Below are 23,019 nucleotides of genomic sequence, written 5' to 3'. Positions count from 1 at the left end.
TTACTTACTACTGTTTTTAAAGGTTTATTGTTTGTTTCAGAGGCAGAGTTACAGAGAGAGAGAGGGAGACACGAGAGAGAGATCTTCCATCTCATCTGCCAGTTCATTACCCAAATGGCAGCAATGGCCAGGCTTGGGCTGGGCAAAGCCAGGAGTCAGGAGCTTCATCTGGGTCTCCTAGGCACTTGGGTCACCCACTACTTTTCCTAGGCCATTAGCAGGGAGCTGGATCTGGGACTTGAACCAGCACCCACACGGGATGCCAGCACTGCACCACAGCAGCGGCCTCTGTGACATGCTATAACCTCTGCTGTCATCAGCGGGGAGAACCTCACGGAGCACTTTGATGCACACGGAACATCACGTAACACTTCGGGGACAAAGAATCCATTTTTGAAATTACACAGGCGGAGCCCAAGAACCACCTTACATCAGTGTAAGAAATTCTCTAAACAGGGTTGGGAAAATTTAAAATTTTCTGTAGCTGAGTTTCCTGGACAGAACTGTCCAGCGTGGTAGGGAGTGTCTTCTGTGGTTTCTTCCCTGTCGTAAATCCTGGGAGACTGAACGTGAAGGGAGACTTGAAGCGGCCATCATGCACTCGGGCTCACCTGCTGCAGGTCAAAGTCCGTCTGTCCCTCCTGTTGCTGCCTGTGGTGTTTAGGAAAGATGTCAGCGTCCCTGGTGTGACCCATGAGGGCCGGCACGCGCTGCCTACTTCCTGTTTCCTGCTTCCTGCTCTTACCCCCTATGCCCGACCCCTACCCATGGATCGCTCTCACACCAACTTCCTGCCGGCCTTAAACAGGCCTCGCTCATTGGGATCCTGGGACTCTCACATTTGCTGCGATCCTTCTCCCTGAAATGGTCTTCCCAGAGACTCGTACATCATTGAGCCTCCGCTCAAGCACCACCCACAAACAGAGGCTCCTCCTGACCGCCCTGGCTAAGAGACCCCTTCCTTCCTTTTGTTTTCACAGCAACACTGAGCAGCCTCCTACTGAGGGCAGGGACAGGGAAGGGCCACACATCAGAACAGTTCCTGGAGCTGCCGCTGTGGCATAGGGGGTGAAGCCGCCACCTGCGGTGCTGGCATCCCATATGGGCGGCGGTTTGAGACCCGGCTGCTTCACTTCTGATCCAGCTCTCTGCTATGGCCTGGGAAAGCAGTGGAGGGTGGCCCAAGTCCTTGGGCCCCTGCACCTGCATGGGAGACCAGGAGAAGCTCCTGGCTCCTGGCTTTGGATCAGCTCAGCTCTGGCCAATGCGGCCAACTGGGGAGTGAACCAGTGGATGGAAGACCTCTCTCTCTCTCTCTCTCTCTCTCTCTCTGTAACTCTGACTTTCAAATAAATTAATTAATTAAAAAAAAAAAAACAGTTCTTGGTACTCAGGGTTCTCAATAAATTTTGTGGAAGTGCTTGAAGTAAGTGCCCTATCAACAGAATAATTAAAAACAAAAACAATCAAACAACACAATCGAAGTGTCTGCAAAGGTCAGCCCCTTGTAATGCCACCTCCCTAATCCCTAATTCCTAAATCTCTGAGGCCACATCCACCTCAGCAAAGGTGACCCCCGCGACCCCTGGGAAATGGCCAGTGCCCTTTTACTGTGAGATATTTGAACTCTGACATCATTGGAACGCCATCTCCAAGAAGTGAATGTGAATTAAACAGTGGAAGACAAAGAAAGCCGTGATGAAACACACAAGGGAGGTTTAAGGCATGCTTCAATGTTGCTACTTATATAAAAGCATTTCCTCCTTTTATAAAAGTAATACATCCACATGGAAAATATATGAGCCAAAGGAAAAAATAAAATTTGGTCATAACTCCCTCAATCAGACAACCACTGTTAAAACTTTGGTGTAACATGTGAACAGTTTTGCTTTCTAATTTTGTGTATATAAACTTCTAAATAAAATTCCGGCCTTGCTAAGCATTCAACTTTGTAAACTGCTTTCTTTTTGAACTAATAATGTATAGTGGGTATTTTTATGTCCTCATCCATCCAAACCTTGATTTTAATAACTTTATTCAACAAATATCTTTTCAGCTGTAATGAAGTATTGTTCTCGAGGAAAGCAGGGGGAATTCTCTGGGATAGGACAGTTTGTACTGAAGCCACCTCATGGAGGAAGAGAAAGGTCAGGTCAGTTGTTTGAATGCAGACAGACCAATATTTTAGAGAAGTAACCATTTTTCTTAGTTAAGGATCCCAAGGCTGAACGGAACACAGGGTGACTCAATCCAGAAGAGGTGCCCAGGACTCAGAATGCCTGTTTATTAAATGAGAGTGCATTCTATTAGGACAATATATGATTTAGAGCAAGATAAAAGGGACATGAAAGAGAGGCAGGGAGGAAGGCAAGAGAGAGTGGCAGACTCACAAGAGGCGTACTCTACTTAGGAAAACACTTGGGGCTCAGTTGGCCAGAGCCCAAACCAAAAGACTAAGCAGAGATAGCACAGGTGGGCAGATCCCAGAGGGAATTCAACCTTTCTCCCGCAGCGACAAACAAGAGCTCTAAGAGAGGAGTCAGCCTGAGCTTGGAGGCAGATGTGAGTAGGACAGGAAATGCTGATGCCTGGAGCTAAGAGAAAGGAGAGACCTTCCGACTACAAGAGAGAGGATGGGGCCAGCATTGTGGTGCATTGGGTTAAGCCACTGGCTGCTCCTCTTCCAATCCAGCTTCCTGCTAATGTATCTGGGAAAGCGGACAATGATGGCCCAAGTCTGTAGGGCCCTGCCACCCATGTAGGAGGCCTGGATGAAACTACTGGCTCCTGGTAGCCTGGCCCAGCCCCGGGCCACTGTGGCCATTTGGGGAGTGAACCAGTTGATGAAAGATCTGTGTGTGTGTGTGTGTGTGTCCCTCTGTCACTCTGCCTTTCAAATAAATCAATACATCTTTTTTTAAAAAGAACTAGAGAGCAGTGAAGGGTACAAATCCTCAAAAGAAAGTAGTGCTTTCTTTAGCCACTTAGAAAAGAGAAATAAGGAGACGGAAATTTGATTGCCTGCTTTAAGCAAGGAGGGTCAGCCGGAAAAGGAGACTGCCTGTCCTTCCGGCTTCTAGCTCAGCATTATGTAAGCGATGGCAAAGAAAAATGCGAGTAAAGTCACCAAAATTGGGGCAAGAAAAAGATTCTAGAACTCAGCAGCATTCCAGACAGAAGTTGATCCAAAATGATCCATCTGTCCGGCTTATATTTATAGCCAAAGAAAAGGAAGTAACCTACAGAAACAATGCCATTGGCTATGGTGGGCATTTGTCTCGTATATGGGCGTGGCCTGATCAGCTGGCAGCCTGCGATTGGCTGCTGTGGCTGGCTGAGACTCAGCTGCTTGTTCCAAGGGTATACTCCGGTTAGAATGAGCTTACGTATCAAGCTCACAGTAGCAGTGGCTGCTTTGAGCCAAACGTCACCACTGGAGCACAGAGGGGTCTAGGCCCATTTTTACTCGGTATAACACCCAGGAGTCATCTTTTTAAAAAATTATTGATTTATTAGTGTATTTGAAAGGTGAAGTTACAGAGGGAGAGAAGAAGAGACAGAGATCTTCCATCCACTGGTTTATTCCCCAAACGGCCATAACAAATGGCCAAAGCCAGGAGCCAGGAGCTGCTTCTGGGTTTCCCACATGGGTGCAGGGACCCAAGGACTTGAGCCATCCTCTACTGCTTTCCCAGGCAATTAGTAGGGAGCTGTATCAGAAGTGGAGCAGCCAGGACGCCCATATGGGATGCCGGGGCAGCAGGCTGGGGCTTTAACCCACTGGCCACAGCACCGGCCCCCATGAGTCATCTCTTACAGGTGCTAGGTTGACCAGGGAAGAAGATAAGAAAGGATAGGAGAATTGGCCCAAGGAAAAGCTAGACAGGAAGAGTTTGTTCGGTGGGTTAACATTCACAGCAGAAAAGACGAAGCTGGAACAAGCGGGGGAGAAGTCTGGGCACGTGCAGCGCGGGCCTTGGCACTGCTGATCACAGAGGAGTGAGTGTGAGGGAAGTGGGCGTCACAGGACAATCTAGGCCCTCACACACTTGCTACATGAACAGCAAGAGACAGCCCTCAGTCCCCCAGCGGAAAACCTCTCTGATCCTCTCCCCACCCCAGTCATCCACCCGCCTGCTCCCTCCACCCGCACCCTGGACAAGCCCAGTCTCCCAACAATGTGCAAAGGACCGCTGGACGTGGACGTAAACGCTTTGTCTTTACCCTGGAGCGCTTCAAGGCAAAGTCCCCCGTGGGACTGTAACTGAGGTCCACGGGACTCAGGATGGCGCTGTGCACTGTGTCGACCGTCGCTGGGAAGATGGCTCGACCCGTGTTTGCTGAGTGACTCTCGCTGCAACCTGTCTCCTGCCACACTGAAGTGCATCCATCCCCAACACTGCCCTCTCTCGGGTTCCAGGGAACGCGGCTTGCACGCCCACAGCCCCGGGGACCACATTCACGCCCACAGCCCTGGGGACCACATTCATGCCCACAGCCCTGGGACCACGTTCGCACCCACAGCCCCGGGGACCACGTTCACGCCCACAGCCCTGGGGACCACATTCGTGCCCATGGGCCCAGGGACCACGTTCACACCCACGGCCCCTAGGACCACGTTCACACTCACAGCCCCAGGGACGACGTTAGTGCTCACAGCCCCGGGGACCACGTTCATGCTCATGGCCCTGGGGACCACGTTCATGCCCACAGCCCTGGGACCATATTCGTGCCCACAGCCCCGGGGACCACGTTCACACCCACGGCCCCAGGGACCACGTTCATGCCCACAGGCCTGGGGACCACATTCGTGCCCATGGGCCCAGGGACCACGTTCATGCTCACGGCCCTGGGGACCACGGAGAAGCGCTACACGGACCCTGCCTTCCCTCCTGTCCTACCCCTCAGCACAGCGCCTTTCTCGGGCTGATCATGTGGCTGGCGCCTCTACCTGGGGCTCGGGCTCTGGGCCACACTGGCCAGTCCACAGTGCTCGTGCCTTCCTGGCTGTGGGGTGATGAAAGCGTTCACTGCCAGGGCTGTTTTGAGAGGACTAAATCAGTTCATCAAGATGCGCTCTCGCCAGTGACCCTGGGAGGACTAATGGGTTCCTTGTCCAGCCGAGCCACCACCCATGCCACTGCCGTCCTGAGGCCTAAAGCCCTGGGACAGGTTGGGGGGGGGGGGTGGCCCAGGGCAGCTGGGGTCCCCAGGGACAGCCAGAGGCCTCTTTCTCAGACTTCCAACACTACGTTGTTTTTCCGAGCTGCCAGGCAGCGGGCACCACAGTGGCAGAACACCTGTCAGAATTCACAAGGCTTTGCTTGCAGGCCCCACTGCCTCCCTGGAAACCCAGACAGGTGCACACGGGCCACCAGTGCAAGGGCTGTGCTCTGAGGGCTCACCCCCGCTCAGCGCCACCTGGGTGGGCTCTGTGGGGGGACATCTCCCCCACAACGTCCCTCAGCTCTTCCTGGAGAAGGACTTCGCCCACAGCTGTTACCAGGCAAGCCCAGGCGGGTCTGGATCCCACATGCAGACTCCACCGTGTGCTCTTGGATCCTGTAACTCTGCACACCTTTGAACCATAATAAAGATTAAACAGCACCTGGATGATTAGACCAACTGAAGGGAAGGGGGACAACGCAAACAGGGACACTCTCTGAGGTCACCGGGCCCTTTGAGTTCAGACGAACAAAGCAGAGAGCCTGTTTCTCTTCTGGGGGACAGGGAGTGGCATTCCCGGGGGGGCAGCTTCTTCCCTCTGAGCCACTCTGGCTCGAGTTTCTGACCCTTGCTCCTTCTGCCTTAGCACAGGCATCCTCCACGCCATCTACCTGCTGCTGCCGACCACTCCCAGTCTCTTACCCCACCCCCATGCCACTAATGCAGATTTTAATGTTTGTACTTATTTGAGAGGCATAAGGACAAGGAGAAAGACAGACATATCTCCCATCTGCTGGTTTACTCTCCAGTGCCTGCAACGGCCAGGGCTGAGCCAGGCTGGAACTCAATTTGCGTCTCTCTGTGGATGACAGGGACCCAACTGCTTGAGCCATTACCTGCTGCCTCCCAGGGTGCGCACTCCCAGGAGCAGAGCCAGGCACTCCAGTGTGGGATGCAGGTGTCCAAGGGGCACCTTAACCAGCATGCCAATGCCCACCCTCATACTATTTTGTAACTGACACATAAAAATTGGACCTAGTTATGTGGTACCAATACTCGCACATGTTGTGTAACACCCAAATCACAGGTGGCATATCTACGTGCTCTAACACTGAGCGTGTCTTTGCGGTTAAAACATACAGAATCCTTTAATTTTCCTTTCTGAAGCATACAGTGTTATCTACAGCCTCCCTCCCATGCGACAGAATGCCAGGCCTTTCCCGTGTCTCTCTCATCTACCTGTGACTTAGAACCCACTGACCAGCCCCTCCCCATCCGCCAACCATTCAAAATCAAATATGGAGGCCGGTGGGTTAAAGCCCTGGCCTGAAGCACTGGCATCCCATATGGAAGCAGATTCTAGTCCTGGCTGCTCCACTTCTGATCCAGCTCTCTGCTGTGGCCTGGGAAAGCAGTAGAAGAAGGCCCAAGTCCTTGGGCCTCTGCACCTGTGTGGGAGACCCAGAAGAAGCTCCTGGCTCCTGGCTTCGGATCAGCGCAGCTCCGGCAGTTGCAGCCATCTGGGGAGTGAACCAGAGGATGGAAGACCTCTCTTTCTATCTATCTTTCTCTGTGGCTCCGTCTTTCAAATAAATAAAAATAAAGCTTTTTAAAAATTTTTAAAAAGACACCCATGTTCCATATCAGAGCGCCTTTTAAAAAAATCAAATATGAAGTCGCATTCTTGAAGCACCGTGGCCACCTTTCCACCTGGCGGGCCCCGCCCTTTGGCCTGCCTCCTCTTGGGCTACAACCCCTTCCTCAGGGTCCTCCTGACTCCCTGGCAGCTGTGACAACGGCACAGTCGCATGTTCTCCAGATCACAACCCAGAGACGCACAGAGGCCTCTCCTGCGAGTAGGACTAGGGCTGGGTCTGGAGTTGACACTTGACAATCCCCCACAGGAGCTGGAAAAGCAGAGGATGTAGGCTGAAGTTGCATTCTTTGGAGGAAACATCTCCTGAGCATCCCCCCCGCTGCAGCCCCTCTCATCCATGACCCCTGGCCGTGGAGAATCCAGGAAGTGGGAAGACAAGAGCCACACGCATCTGAACACGACAAAACACACAAATCCAATGCCACACGAAGTAGCATGAGAGCCATTCCTGCTGAAACTAAACCACATCTGTCCCACCCAATCATTTCTCCCTTGTTAAGTAAGACACCAAGTTGCTTCCATCAGATGGCATTTGGCCCATTCAAGAACAAGCACCAGAATTGACCGAGTTTGTGCCTGGATCTGAACACAGGTGACTGCACTCGGCGGGCTGAGGACGGCAGAGCCGGGACCTACTGCGGTCGTCTGCAGGGAGCTGCGTGTCTGTCAATTATCTTGTCATGCACTGCTTACCTAGAATTTCAAGGTAGTGAATGTCATGTGGAAGTAGAAGTGATTTACACACAGACTACAGGAGCATTTAAAACCTACAGAGCAATGTATTCGGATGTACCAACAGATTGCAGTCCCGTGGTAACTGCCACAGCGGAAAGAAACAAAACAAAACACAGAGGTGGTGTTGTGGCCCTGCGGGTTGAGCTGCACCTGTGATGCTGGTACTCCATGTTAGCGCAGGTTTTGGGGGGCTGGCTGTTCCAATTCTGATCCAGCTCCCTGCCTGGAAAAGCAGCAGAAGATGGCCCGAGTGCTTGGGCTCGGCCACTCAGTGGCAGGCCTGGATGGAGTTCCTGACCCTTAGCTTTGGCCAGGGCAGTCATTTGGGGAGTGAACCAGCAGATAGGAGATCTGCGTCTCTGTCTCTCCTCTTTTCTCTATAATTCTTCCTGCCATATAAATAAAAATAAATCTTAAAAAGAACCTTGGGAGAAGGGCTCGGGAGCAGTCGGCACCAAAGTGCAAATCACACGTCACCCCACCGCCTGGGCCAATTCCCAGGCTGTTCTCAGTCAATCTATCTGACTACCTAATCATGCCTGTGTACTTGGAGCAACTAAAGCTACAGCACTCAGAGCCAAAGTCACTCTGTTCTCCACTGCACTTTGCAGCCTGACAATGCACCATCTGACAAAATGCAAAAGCCCTTGCAAGCAGGAACACACACACACACACACACACACACACACAGAACTTCCGAGATAGGATATAAGTGATAGCTGAAGTGACCCTCCACAAGAGGACCTTTTTTGAAACAGCCAGACTTCCATTTGTTTTCCGAGTCTTGCCCTTCGGATTCACATTTTTAAATGGAAGCGTTGAAGTGTTTTTCTTCTGTTGCTAGATCTGCTACCAACAACAAAACAGGTTCTGAGATGAGAACTCAGAAAGTGGCGGCACACAGAGCTTCTCTTTGATTTTTCATCCCCTGCTCTGCTTTGATCTAGTGCCTCCATTACCTCCTAGCCATGGCCTTGACTTCAATCCATTCCCCGCCTTTCCCCTCGACTGCTTCCAGCCTGGCTCTCTGTCTTCCTGCGTGACTCCTAACCTGTTTCCATAGCTATTTGACCCTCTAGCCTGGCTTTGTGCCCTTGGCTTCCATATCTTATCTTTTCTGTCCTGTGTACACTTCCCTGCTGCCTGGGCTATTTCTAATTGTGCCCTTTGGTCTCATGGTCCGCCTATTATGGTCACTACCTGTTTTTCCTTTTATTGCTCTTCTCCCTACAGTTCTTTCACTGTGCTTCCTTTCATTACGTGTTCCTGCAACACTGTCCACCTGCGAGCCCCCAGTGTTCAATGCGCCAGCTTGGATTCATCGCTGCCCAGCTAATTTTCCGCTCTGCCGTCTCCCAGTTCACCTTGATGCTTCTGCACATAGCCAGGCTGCCCCCCTCAGCTCAGACAGATGCTGATCATTCATAACCAAACCCAGTGCAGAAAAACTCTAAATTGTTCCATCCTGTCATGAGAAACCCCAGACTCTGGTTTCATACAAGAGTAAACTGCACATTCCAATGACTGTCCTCAACTATGGTATGAATTCTATCACCTTTATGGACTTGTTGAACATTAGCACATTCAAGTAAGAGAGTTACAGAAGATTTTCTCTAAGGGAGACCTGGGTGACTCAAAGCTGATGGTCCCACCTTGCTTCCTAATCTCCCTGCCACCGAGGCATGGTGGCCTTCTCAGCAATTTATGGGGCCACGTGTCTCGTTGCTTTCAGGTACCTTTGTACCAGGACAACCTTACCGAGAAGCATATCTGTCCATCTCACCATTGACCCAGGTCTATCTTGGTACATTGGATGTCTCCTTGTTTTATCTAAAAAAGATGTAAATGGGAAGATTTTACTTTAGGAACAGGGAAATCTCTTTAAAACCTACAATTGCAGCTTTGTTTGACAGACACTGTTATGCTCCGACTTCAGTAACATCAAGGAAGACTAGAACATGAACTCTGGGGTTCCAGAGAGCGAGCCGCTATCGCACACCTTGCACTCTCCCTTAGCACGAGGATGGTTCCCGACTGCTTCCTTCTTCACCAGGACACAGTCCCGACGGGCTTGTGCTTGAACAGGCTAAAGTCCAGGAGGAAGTGTGAGTGTAGCATGGCTGCCTCTCCGGTGACTTCACAAACACAAAAAGGGAGCAGAGCCACGGTGCAACTCACACTGAATAAACGGGGCTCAGAGAGCGAGCTCTCAGCAGACACCAGCACCCCAACTGTTTCCCCAGGAGAGCCCAGGAGGATGGGAGCTGAAATCAGACCCCGACCAGCCTCACACCCCAGTTCCACAACTACCGGCCGTGAGAGCCCAGGCAAGGGATTTAACGTCTCAGATCTCTTCTTCTTAAAAAACAAAAAGTGGGGGTGGGGGTGGGGTGGTGGAGAATGACTTTCAATCCTTTGAAAATTGAAAGCAGTGACAGTTTGAACAAACACCAGTCCCCTTTGCCACTTAGATGCTCTTCAAAAACTCCCTTCTCTTATCACCCCATTGACCCTCCCCAGAACACCGGCCTCACCCAGATGTTGCCTCCTCAGGGCCTTGTACACGCTCTTCCCTGTGCCTGCAGGGCTCCTCCCCACCACTGCCCATGGCTTTCACCTCTCAGGCCAAAACCCCTCTCATCTTCCCCCAGCAGAAGGAAAGCTTCCCAGGCTCCAGTCACTGCCTGTTCTGCTGCTGCTGTATCACCATCGTGACACTCACGGCAAGGGAGCTCATCACGTCGTCAGTTTCATCATTCACTGTCTGTCCCCTGCAACCCTTCCACGAAAGGAGACCATGTGAAGGCCTCGTCCACTGCCGAGTCAGCACAGTGGTTAGACCCGGCCCTGAGCAATGGAGAACCAGGAGTGAAGGAGAAAGGTTGTTTCAGGGAGCGCACTCTGGCTGCGGGGCGAAAAAACGGATTGGTCTGCAAAAGGCAAAACTTTGGAGACAGCCAAAAGAGCAGCGTTTGCCCGGGGCTTGGGAGAGAGGGAATGAACAGGTCGGGCACAGAAGATTTCAGGGCAGTGAAACTACTCCGTTATGCTGTAGTGATGGGTACGTTTCTCAAAACCCACAGAAGGCACAACCCCAAGAATTATACCCATTTTTATATCACTGCATTAATCAAACATCTTCGCTTTTTGTTGTCTGATTATATTTCTCCACCTGGTCCACCAAGTTGTCCTGAGACACCTTGTTGGAATTGGTGGCTGTGCAAGGCTCAGGTCGCTGTGCCAAGGGTCTGCACGCTTGGCACCATTTCAGTTGACGCAGCACCGATGAAGAGAGAGACTCCTGCCTTCACCGAGCCCTCACTCTGGAGGACTGGCACGTGCAGAGACGCCTTCCAACAACTCCGCATGTGCTGTGTGGCAGCCTCTGTTAGTTTCATACGTGACCTCTTAGGATTCCAGCTTCGCAGACTGGTTCTAAGCAGGAGGCTTCTATTTCTCTGGCTGCCTCTCCTGACTGCAAAGGCCTATGACCACAGCTGGGGATGGACAGATTAGTCCCCAGGCCTGGCTTTTCCACTTCTTGGCTGTTGGTTGAGCAAATTACTCAAGCTCTCACAACCCGTTTTCTTACCTATAAAGGGTGAGGACTCACACGCACTGCGGAGCACTGTTGAGGCGCATGAGTGAGTTAACCAAGATGAGACAGCAAGAGACTGGCAACTGCGCTTACTTATCCTCGGTCTTTGTTGCTGATTTCTGCTTCCACTGTGAGGTCTCACAACGCCGTAGGCTTGTGTACCTGAAATTGTAATCTATGTTCTCGCTGAAGCGACACTCTCTCCAGAATGCCACCTTGGCTTCCCCATGTGTGATGAGCCAAACTGCCTGTGGGGTCCTGTAGCCCAGGATCCGGGCTTTGCATCTTGGACTGGGGGCTCCACGAGGGCCAGGAACTTGGTTTTATGTCTTGCTCACAACTGCATTTCCGGGTACTGTTGGAGTGTTTGGTACGTAAAAGGCACACAAATACTTCTGGAAAGAACTGACTCAATTTGGGAGACAGATGCACCCATACCTGTTCTCCACTCCTCATTAATACTAACTCAAGAATGACAAAAACATCTCTCAGTTCCTTTCACGTATAAATAAACCCCTAACTATACCTTTCTGCCCATCAGAATCAAGAACATTCTCTTCATTAGTGCTGGGAGTTTTGAGTGATGGAATTGTTATCTTATTAGACATGGGCATAAACTACATTCTTCTTGAAAGCTTAATATAAAATAAAAATTATTCTTGTGAATATTGCATTAACATTTGCAGTAGATTCTTACGTCTGTCGTCACAGATATGTGTAAGCACAAATATATGGCAGCAATGTATGGGCAATAGTTTTGATTTTGACCTGGCACTCCTTAAAGTTAAATGATAATCTGCCGAGTAAGCATCTTGCATCAGACTTACAGGTTACAAGGCTGGGGAGTTACTAAGTTACGTATTGAGGTTGTTGTATGCATGGCACCATAGCACTTCCTATACCAATGCACAAAATATAGCCAACCAGAGAGCAAAATTTATTTTAGAGAATACAAATGCCACTTCAGCTAAATAAACCTGAGAGGCCAGAGGCTACCTGTATTGTTGGATGTTGTTGGATTGTGATACCACAATCTTGGGCAATCTATGTAAACAAAAGGAGAGTAATGAAGGGCAGCTTTTAAAGCTATGAATGCAAAAACCTGCCAGTGACCAGCTACACAGACCGAACAATATACACAGACCTCCTTGGTTTATTTCCATGATCCCATGATGGAAGGAACACAAAGGACATTATCAATAAGTGACGCTCATTGGAAATGGAATTAAAAGATAAGTTTATTTTGGTGCAAAAATATTTTGAAATCCATGCATAGTTTTTTCATAATATGCACTTTCCATGAACTCCTTGAAGGTTCCTCAAATAATCTGTATAGTAATCATCACCACCTGAGGGAGAATTTGACAACACAATCATAGCTGGAAAAGAGACCGCAATGGCACGAGAGAGACACTTGTGTTTATCTGTGTCATCTTCCCTCCCACGTGAATGTATCTCTTGGTGAGTACTTCCAAGTAACTACTGGACATGTTCATTTTAAAGCTAAGGAATTTGAAACCAAGAAAACTTATTGAAGGCTACTGCTATCGATGGGAAGTTTTTGTCCCCCTAAAACTCATATGCTGCAGCCCCAACTGCCAATGGAGCGTTTCTGCAAATGGAACGTTTGGGAGGTTCTGAAGCTCGGATGACGTCATGAGGGCGGGGTACTCAGAGGATCAGTGTCCTTAGAGGAAGCCCAGAGACCTTGTGGGAACTTGTTCTGGCTCCCTCTCTGTCATGAGAGGACTCAGCAAGCCTTTTGTGATTCAAGGAGAGAGCACCCTGGTCTTAGACCTACAGGCTCAAGAGCTGGGAAGTAACCGTCTGCGGCTTCAGGACCCGGTCAGCGGTCGTCCGTCCTGGCAGCTGGAGCAGCCTGGCAGCCACCTGGATCCACCCAGCTCCACAATCTGCCTTCCAGGTGTCTCCGAAACATCATCCTATCAGCAACACCATCTGTGAGGGACACTAAGCATGAATGGATACCACAAAGGAATTGAGAAAATGCTAACAAAAGAGTTCTAGAGACGTCTCCTTAAAAGTAGAGACGAGGCATTGCTGCCCCACTCGCCAGTCAGAAGCCAGCTGAAAAGTGAGAGCCAAAATGCAACACAGTACACAGAAATACGACACAACCACACCCCCAATCGACAAAGAAGAGACACCAACCGCGGTGAAACTTGATTTACATCTAGGAAGGCATTAAGAACAGACACGCCCTTGTCTGAGTAAGATCAGAATCGGTGAGCTCAGGGGGCTTCCGTAGCCTTGGCAGCTCATGACAAGAGCCTAGGGAGATTACTGATGCCATCAACAAGAGTGTCAATTTGTTAAGTCAACAACAGGAGTCACTGTGCACTTACTCCCCATGTAGGATCTCTGTCCTTAATGTGCTGTACATTGTGATTTAATGCTATAACAAGTACTCAAACAGTATTTTTCACCTTGTGTTTCTATGTGGGTGCAAACTGTTGAAATCCTTACTTAATATATGCTAATCTGATCTTCTGTATATAAAGAGAATTGAAAATGAATCTTGATGTGAATGGAAGGGGAGAGGGAGCGGGAAAGGGGAGGGTTGTGGGTGGGAGGGAAGTTATGGCGGGGGGAGCCATTGTAATCCATAAGCTGTATTTTGGAAATTTATATTCATTAAATAAAAGTTTAAAAAAAAAAGGACACACGAAGCTGTTGTTGATCGCCTATGATTTATTTATCTGCCAATTTGTTTTTGTTCAAGTCCAGTCTTGGCATTAACGGGACTCATGTTCCCATGATCTAATCAACGGAGGGTCTCAGTCCACACAGCTCCTTTCAGCGGACACGAATGTCACGGAAACCGCATAGAAAATGCAGTAAAGGCTCGATCTTACCAGCTTGTTGTAACTCCCTTCCATCTGCACCTCTTCCTGACTTTTTTCTCCTTAAAGACTCAATTTCAACTCCTTTCAGCCAAGCAACTTACCTCCTGCTCAACTTCACATAAAATAAGAACCAACAGTAATAAACAACTGTTTTTTGTCCTCTGCTTCAATTTTTATTACCATACTAAATTTTCCAGGTTGCCATGTGTCCAACAGTGTAGTCAAATGGACCACTTGCTGCTCTTTTTGTTAATGCTACGAGTAATTTATTATAGTGCCATCTATACAGTGTAACACACATAAGTGCTCCATGAATTTTGACAAAGGTGTGGACACCCATGTAACCTATGTGATTAAAAATACAGAACATTTCCGCCACCCTAGAAACCCCCCCCCCCCATCCCCTTTCCAGACAGCTTGCCACCATACCCTGAGGAAATAGTTATTCTGATTCCTCTCACCACAGATTGGCTTTGTTCTAGAACTTCAGATAAGTGAAATTCAGTCGGCGTTCTGTGTCTGCCATATTCAGCTCAGTGTGCTTAGGAGATCCAAACTCAAACCCTCCACGTTTGTGCTGCTTGTATCCGTAGCTCTTCTCTATTGTGTAGGTCTAACACAAGTTGCTTATCTGTTCTCCTGATAAATCTTTGAGCTGTGTACACATTTGGATTGATGAATAAAGTTAATACGAATATTCTTGTGAGAATATTCGCTATGTGTGCATTTTTATTGCACATATATTCCTTGGGGGAGGGGCATATACTAAGGAATGCTATTGCGGTGTGATGGGGCAGGCATTTGTCCCAGTTTACTAAGACCCGGCAAGCAAAGTGTTGTCCTTTAAACAATCCACACACAGCTCCCGCTCTGCTTCCCAGCTCGCCCCTCGCACCCCCCGCAGCGCCCTCCAGGGTCCATCCACTGACTCCCGCCATCCTCTGGGGACCATTTCAGTGGCTTCATCTCCCATGCAGTTTTTCTACCTTCAGTTCTTGTGATATCAGCCAAAAATCATTTTTTCTACTCTAGTCTCTATTAGCATGTCTTGCATAATGGTACTTACCCAAGGTCCTTTTTCACCCAGCTTTTTCTAGACTGTATGCCAGGAAAAAGGCGATCCCATACGCATGCCTGGGGACTCACAAGGAGGAGCCCGTAGCAAGTACAGATGAAAGATTTCTTGACTGACTGAAGGGTCCTTTTCTATTCGCTTTGACTCTTTCTTAAGATTAGCAGCCCCTTTATGGCAGAAACTATGCTTTATTAGTTTCTCGAATTCCCAGAATTCTCTACACTGAAAGTTGAACAAATACGATATGTACTTAGAAAAATCATCTTATGAAAAATACATGAAAGTTATAATTAAATTCAATTTGGAGGTCAGGCAAAATAATCAAGTGAGTTTAGATTTCATCACATGTTTCTAATAACCTAAGCTTCTCATCTGATCAAAAATCTGTCTTTTCTTATAACAAAATTAAAAGCAGTGGCACAGTGTTGTGGTGCAAAGGGTTAAGCCGGCATCTTCAGAGCCAGCATCCCATATGGACACCAGTTCAAGTCCCAGCTGCTCCACTTCTGATCCAGCTCCCTGATAGTGTGCCTGGGAAAGCAGCAAAAGATGGCTCAGGTGCTTGGGCCCCTGCACCCACGTGGGAGACCTGGAAGAAGCTCCTGGCTCCTGGCTTCAGATCGGCCCAGCTCTGGCCATTGTGGCCATTTGGGGAGTGAACCAGTAGATGGAAGATATCTCTCTCCCTCTCTCTGCCTGTAAATTCATCTCTCAATTAAAGAAAGAAATTTAAAAATGTTTTTAAAAAGCAGTGGCACATACATGGCCACCCCCAAATCCTGATATCAAATCAAAGCTGATTTCATAAAATGTTTTTATGTTATACAACACAAATGTATTCACAGGGATTCTTAAATGTCAATCAAGAGCACATAAACATGCGGTGGCTCCAATTCTTATTTGACAGGAAATCTAATTTTTTGAAAAGGCTGTGATATTACAACTCATTTATTTCCTGAGATACAGTATCCCTATGTTCCTAAATCTGTATATATGAAATACATGAAATTTGTATATATTAAATAATAGTTTAAAAAGAATATAGTTGTATTAACATTCTTAATTTTAAATAGCCAGGCTTGGTATTAAATGTCAACAATAAGATTAATGTATAGTTGGGGGGAAACTTCTAGCTTTTAAAATAAAATATTTCTTTCAAGATAATCTTACAGGTTCACCTCAACACATAAACTGAATACTTATTTTAGAATGAAGATGAAAAAAACAAAACCTTCTGAAATGTTGTTCCATTATCTAGAAAATCCATTCACCTCCTGAACTCAAGGGAATACTTCAGGATTCTGCTACACAAAGCTGGTTATTAGATGGCTTCTGATATTTTATCTGCTAGTCCAACACTTGCTATTATGAGGAATGTCATAACACAAAAGGACTTTATTGTCAGTGAAAATTTAAGAGGAACTGTGGACATGACATTGAATTCCAATAGTTTATTTTACTAGTCTAGAAGACGAATTTTCAAGGAGAAGGAACAGAAAGAGAAAAAAGGTGAAATTTAACAAAGCAATACATAACTTTTCTTAGAGAAAAATGCAAAACAATAACTAAACTTAGGTAATAGTTATAATAGAGTCTTACATTTTTCAAAAGAGGGACAGGCATTTGGCACAGTGGTTAGATACTGCTTAGAAGACTTGTCTCCCAAATCGGAATGCCTGAGTTCAAGTCCCGGCTCCACTCCTGATTCCAGCTCCCCGCTAATGTGCACCCTGGGAAGCAGCAGGTGATGGTTCAAGTACTTGGGTCCCTGCCACACAGGAGGGAGACCCAGACTGAGTTCCTACCTCCTGGCCGAGGCCTGGCCTGGCCCTGCCTATTGTGGGCATCTGGGAAGTGAACCAGCAAACAGGAGCTCTCGCTCCCTCTCCCTGCCTTTCACATAATGAAGAATTAACTTTCTCTAAAGGATCATTTAGGGAAGATCGCTTAGGGTAGGTTGTGTATGCAGTGTGATCCCTTAAAAGACTTCATCTGCATTTAATCCAGTGTCTGAAACTTGCTCGGTAAAGACTGCATCGACAGGACTCCAGTGTGGCCACAGGCACAGCCAACAGAGCTGCAGGGCAGATTCTACCCGAGCAGGAGATCCTGGGGAAACCCCCAAACACCGTGGGAGGAAACAACACAAGGTCACTGCAGGAAAGTGAGGCCCCGACACCTGCGGCTACAGCAAACACACACAGCCAAGCCCTTAGCCAGATTAGCACGAAATCCGCACCATATGTGAGTCTTGTTTTAAGGTTTGTTGTCTCTTCAGTCTGTCCTTTTTAGCATGCCTTGCACATGGTGAAAGCCAAAGATGATAGATAGATAGACTGAGGGAAATAGGTCTTTAAGACCTAGAAATGATGTTTCATCCTGGAGCATACAGAAAAAACAATGTTTGCTTTTGGGGCTAGTGCCCTGGAATGGTAGGTTAATCCTCCGCCTGTGGCACCAGCATCCCATATGGGTTCCGGTTCTGTCCCAGTTGCCCCTCTTCCAGGCCAGCACTCTGCTGTGGCCTGGGAAGGCAGTGGAGGATGGCCCAAGTGCTTGGGCCCTGCACCCCATGGGAGACCAGGAAGAAGCACCTGGCTCCTGGCTTCGGATCGGCACAACTCCGGCCGTAGTGGCCATTTGGGGAGTGAACAAACAGAAGGAAGACCTTTCTCTCTGTCTCTCTCTCTCACTGTCTGTAACTCTACCTCTTAAATAAATAAATAAAATCTTTAAAAAACAAGACAGAAAAAAAGATTATATTCTAAAAAAAAAATTTGCTTTTGTAAAAACAAACAAACAGCCTGGCTGTCTTCTGGAGCGGCTGCATCGTTTTGCACTCCCACCAGCAACCAAGGAGAACTCCTGCTGCTCCACACCCTCACCAGGGTTGTGTCGCCAGTGTCCTGCAGTAGCATCTCACCCTTCGCGTTTCCCTGATGCCATATGATGGGCAGCATCTTTTCACAAGCTTATTTGTCACCTGTATATCAGCTTTGTTGAGGATCTGTTAAGATTTTCGGCTCCATTTTTTTTTATTATTATTTGACAGGTAGAGTTATAGACAGTGAGAGAGACAGAGAGAAAGGTCTTCCTTCTGTTGGTTCACTCCCCTAATGGCCACTATGGTCGGTGCTGCGCCGAAGCCAGGAGCTAGGTGCTTCTTCCTGGTCTCCCATGCAGGTGCAGGGGCCCAATGACGTGGGCCATCCTCCACTGCTCTCCCAGGCCACAGCAGAGAGCTGGACTGGAAGAGGAGCAACCGGGACTAGAACCCGGCGCCCATATGGGATGCCGGCACCGCAGGCGGAGGATTAACCAAGTGAGCCACAGCACTAGCCCATGGTGCTCTTTTTTTTTAATCAGTATTTTTTGTATTATTGTTCAGTTTAGCTCTTTGTATGACAGTCCTTTACAAGATATGTGCTTTGTAAATAGTTTATCCTGATCTAGGACTCATCCTCTCATTTTCTTGACAGTGTTTTTCATGTACCCGAAGTTTTTTATTTGAATGAAGTTCAGCTATTAATTCTGTCTTTCACGGATCATGCCTTTGGAGTTATATGGAAAAAGTCAATGCCAAATTCAAAGTTATGCAGGTTTCCACCTATGTTATCTTCAGGATTTATACAGTTTTGTGTTTCACAGTTAGCTCTATGATTAGTTCTGAGTTAAAGTTGTGAAGAGCCTCTGGCCTCAGAATCAGCCCTTAAGGCTTTCAGATCTGGCTAAAAAAGCCCATGAGAGTTTCACAGGCACGGAAAGCCAAGACACTGGCAAAAAATATGACCTAAATGAAAGATCTCTGTGAGTGAGATCCCAGCAGAAGGGAGGAGAGAACTTCCACTTTGACTATGGCCCTGTCTAAATAAGATAAGAGTCAGTGAACTCAGGAGGTTTCCATAGCCTTGGCAGCTCATGATAAGAGCCTCGGGTGATTATTGACACCATAAACAAGAGTGTCAATTGTTAAATCAACAACAGGAGTCACTGTGCACTTACTCCTCATGTAGGATCTCTGTCCTTAATGTGTTGTACTATGCAAATTAACGGTTAAAAAAAAAAGTACTTTATACTTTGTGTATCTGTGTGGGTGCAAACTGTTGAAATCTTTATTTATTTATTTAGTATATACTAAGTTGATCTTCTGTATATAAAGACAATTGAAAATGAATCTTAATGAAGAATGGATGGGGCCGGCGCTGTGGCTCAATAGGCTAATCCTCCACCTGCGGTGCCGGCACCCCGGGTTCTAGTCCTGGTCGGGGCACCGGATTCTGTCCTGGTTGCTCCTCTTCCAGTCCAGCTCTCTGCTGTGGCCCGGGAAGGCAGTGGAGGATGGCCCAAGGGCTTGGGCCCTGCACCCGCATGGGAGACCAGGAGAAGCACCTGCCTCCTGGCTTCGGATCAGCGTGATGCGCCGGCCGCAGCGGCCATTGGGAGGTGAACCAACAGCAAAGGAAGACCTTTCTCTCTGTCTCTCTCTCTCACTGTCCACTCTGTCAAAAAAAAAAAAAAAAAGAATGGATGGAAGAGGGAGTGGGAGATGGGATGGTTGCGGGTGGGAGGGAGGTTATGGGGGGAAAAGCTGCTATAATCCAAAAGTTGTACTTTGGACATTTGTATTTATTAAATAAAAGTTGAAAAAAAATTTTGTGAAGAGCCTAAGTCTGCACCTACAGTCAGTTTTGCACAAGGACGCCCATCATTACATCACCACCCCCTGCAGAGGCTAAAGCTTTGCCACAGACTTGCCTTTGACTGTTTGTCAAAGAGCAGTCGTCCAAGGAGCCAATCAAAGGTATTTTTCATTTTTATTACAGTTTTTGATTTCCAGCATTTCTTTCTGATTCTCTTAGAATTTCCATTTCATTGCTTGTAACACTCAGTCTGTTCTTACATTCTGTCTACTTTTCCCCTTAGCGTCCTTGCCTACTAGTAATAGTTGTTTAAAGTTAAGTATTGGTGTGATAATTCCAATATCCCCGTCATAACTGGCTCTGATGTCTGCTGTCTCTTCAACTGTGTTTTTTGCTTCTTGGTGTACCCTGTAATGATCTGCGTAAGCCAGGCATGCAAGGTGTAGTATAGCAAACAGGCCTTCAGGGACGTGGGGGCGAGGTGCAGGGAGAGGGGTAACAGTCCGTGGTCATGTGGTCAGGTCCAGGGTTTTGGGAGCCTGTACCCCTACACCATGAAGCTCACATGTGCGTCGTAGGTTCCCCCCTCTACTCAGGCGGCAGAGGAAGGCTGGGGGCGGGGGGAGCTAGGGGTGGTCACCGGCTTCCCCGCCATGGAAAGCTGGGGCAGGTGGGGTCAGGGATTTTTTTCTCGCAGGCTGGTTAGGCTCTAATGGAATGCCAGCAGGCTGGGCTCTGGTACAACACTTTCTTCGAGGACAGGCCTTCTTGAAAAGAATAAGATACTCTGCGCATATTTTAAATGGCTGCTTTCTCCTTCCTGTGAGGACCTGCGTGAGCTTCCAGAAGTAAAATCGCAAAAGCCCGGGGTTTCCCTCTGACCGGGCGCCCCTGGAGTTCCCAGCGCTCAGATGCGCCCACAAGGAGCCCCAGCAAGTCGTCAGCTGTGGCTCGGGACACAGGGGTGTCGGCTCCCGGCTTCTGCTTCAACTCAGCCGTGATTCTCAGCATTCTCTCGTGTCTCCAGCTTCTTGGTCAGTGGTTTGCCCCGCGACTCGGACTCCGACAGATCTTAGAAGAGCAGTCGTGACTTCCAAGCTTCTTCCTTGCTGGGCCAGAAACCAGCGTCCTGTGGCTCGGTTATGGTTTGAGTGTGGCACCCACAGGTTTGGGTGCTGGGAGCTCATCCACACTCGGTAGGTGCCGGAGGCCGCAGAACTTTGAAGAGGGCGCCCAGTGGAAGATGGTTGCCGCCCTCAGAAGGGATTCATGTAGCTCTCGTGGACCTGGCTGGTCCCTTGAAAGGAGGCTGTTATGGAAAGAGCAAGCCTAAACCCTGAATGTCTCGGGCTTCCTGAATTGTCACGTGAGCTCTCACACATGCTCCCGCGGTGGCACCATTCGCCGTGTTGTGACACAGACAAGCCCTCAAGCCCTTGCCAGCTCCAAAACCGTGAGCGAAAGAGACTTTTTTTTTTTTTTTTTGGACAGGCAGAGTTAGTGAGAGAGAGAGAGAGAGAGAAAGAGAGAGAAAGGTCTTCCTTCCATTGGTTCACCCCTCAAATGGCCGCTACGGCTGGCACGCTGTGCCGATCCAAAGCCAGGAGCCAGGTGCTTCTCCTGGTCTCCCATGCGGGTGCAGGACCCAAGCACTTGGGCCATCCTCCACTGCACTCCTGGGCCACAGCAGAGAGCTGGCCTGGAAGAGGAGCAACCGGGACAGAATCCGGCGCCCCGACCGGGACTAGAACTTATTCTCTTCTGTATGAAGTACTCAGCCTCGGGTTATTTTATTATAGCAACAGAAAAGGGAGTAAGACCCAGTGCCATGGGAAAACACTGCAGACGCTTGTTGAAGTCGGAAAGATGGTTTTGATGCCGACTTCCACAGAGAGGGGGGAAGACACCAGCATGCACTGAGCTCAACTCTGACCGAGGTGAAAGTGATGAGGGTTTCAAGCCTCATAAATAAAAATAAATTTTAAAAAGAGTGAAAAAAAACAAGTCGGCCTTGGGGAAATGAAACAAGGGGGTGCGAGTGGGGGTGAGGCTCAGTTATAGAATAGTTGCAGCACTGTAAATGGCTTGTTAGGATAATGGAGCCTGTGCAGACTGGCAGGACTGTGCATTCCTGAGCAGAAGCTCAGCACAGCCCCTGGACAGCCTGAGGAACCCAGCCCGGTGCAGGTGGAACTCAGGCTCATCGTCTGCTCGCGTCTCTTGGCACAGTGTTGGACAGCTTCTTATGACACAGAAGAGTTCATGATTCACAACAGTTTTTTTTAGTAACGCCTTCCTATTTATTTTATTTTTAAAAGATTTATTTTTTTATTTGAAAAGCAGAGTTACATAGAGAGAGGGAGATATATAGAGAGAAATATCTTCCAACTGCTGGTTCACTCCCAATATGGCCCCAACAGCCAGGGTTGGGCCAGACTGAAGCCAGGAGCCAGGAAATTCATCTGGGTGTCCCGCATGGATGTAGGGGCCCAAGCACTTGGGCCAACTTCTGCTGCTTTCCCAGGTGCATTAGCACATTAGCAGGGACCTGGCTCAGAAGTGGGGCAGCCGGGATTCAAATCTGCACCCATCTGGGATGCCGGCACTGTAGGCAGTGGCTTACCCTGCTACGTCACAATGCCAGACCCTCACAGCAGTTTGATTGATAGGTTTGACCAACAATCTAAAACTGAAAGTATGCAACTATTCTATAGCTCTCAAAGTTAATAACTGCTTTATATGAACAAGTGTTTAATAGAATTTTATAATGCTAAAGAAGTAATATTTAGGGGCCAGCATTGTGTGCAGTACATTAAGCTGCAGCATGTAGCACCCACATCCCATATGGGCACCAGTTCAATTCCTGGCTGCTGAACTTCCAATCCAGTGCCCTGCTAATGTACCTGAGAAAGCAGTGGAAGATGGCCCACGTGCTTGGGCCCCTGCACCCACATAGGAGACTCAGATGAAGCTCCTGGCTCCTGGCTTTGGACTGGCCTATTCCTGGCCATTGCAGCCATTGCAGAGCAAACCAGTGAGTGGAAGATCTCTCTCTCTCTGTATGTCTCTCTCCTTCTTTCTATAACTCTGTTTTTCAAAGAAATACATCTTTAAACAAAAAATTTAGTTTAATTGATCTGTTACAAAGGAACCACCTTCAATGCAATTTAAAATTCTTAATTAGGCAATCTGTTCCAAGACAATTGTATTTATCTATCCCTCAACCATCCTTAGAAAGGGTCCTTGGCTTGTTGCTCGTTTCCTTTTTTTTTTTTTTTTTT

General features: G+C 48.3%; 1 long non-coding RNA gene across 1 annotated transcript in view; it reads right to left on the bottom strand.

The window, feature by feature from the left end:
- Positions 1–9,388, bottom strand: part of LOC138844856 (uncharacterized) — a 99,828-nt gene extending 90,440 nt beyond the window's left edge. Inside the window, exon 1 of the long non-coding RNA XR_011381240.1 lies at positions 9,317–9,388. This is a non-coding gene — a long non-coding RNA (uncharacterized lncRNA). The remainder of the gene's footprint in view (positions 1–9,316) is intronic.
- Positions 9,389–23,019: the final 13,631 nt, after the last annotated feature.

Source organism: Oryctolagus cuniculus, chromosome 13 (genome assembly GCF_964237555.1).
Source record: "Oryctolagus cuniculus chromosome 13, mOryCun1.1, whole genome shotgun sequence".
Taxonomy (NCBI): Eukaryota; Metazoa; Chordata; class Mammalia; order Lagomorpha; family Leporidae; genus Oryctolagus; species Oryctolagus cuniculus.
Note: the sequence above shows the minus strand (reverse complement) of the source record. Positions and strands in the feature narration are given on the sequence as shown.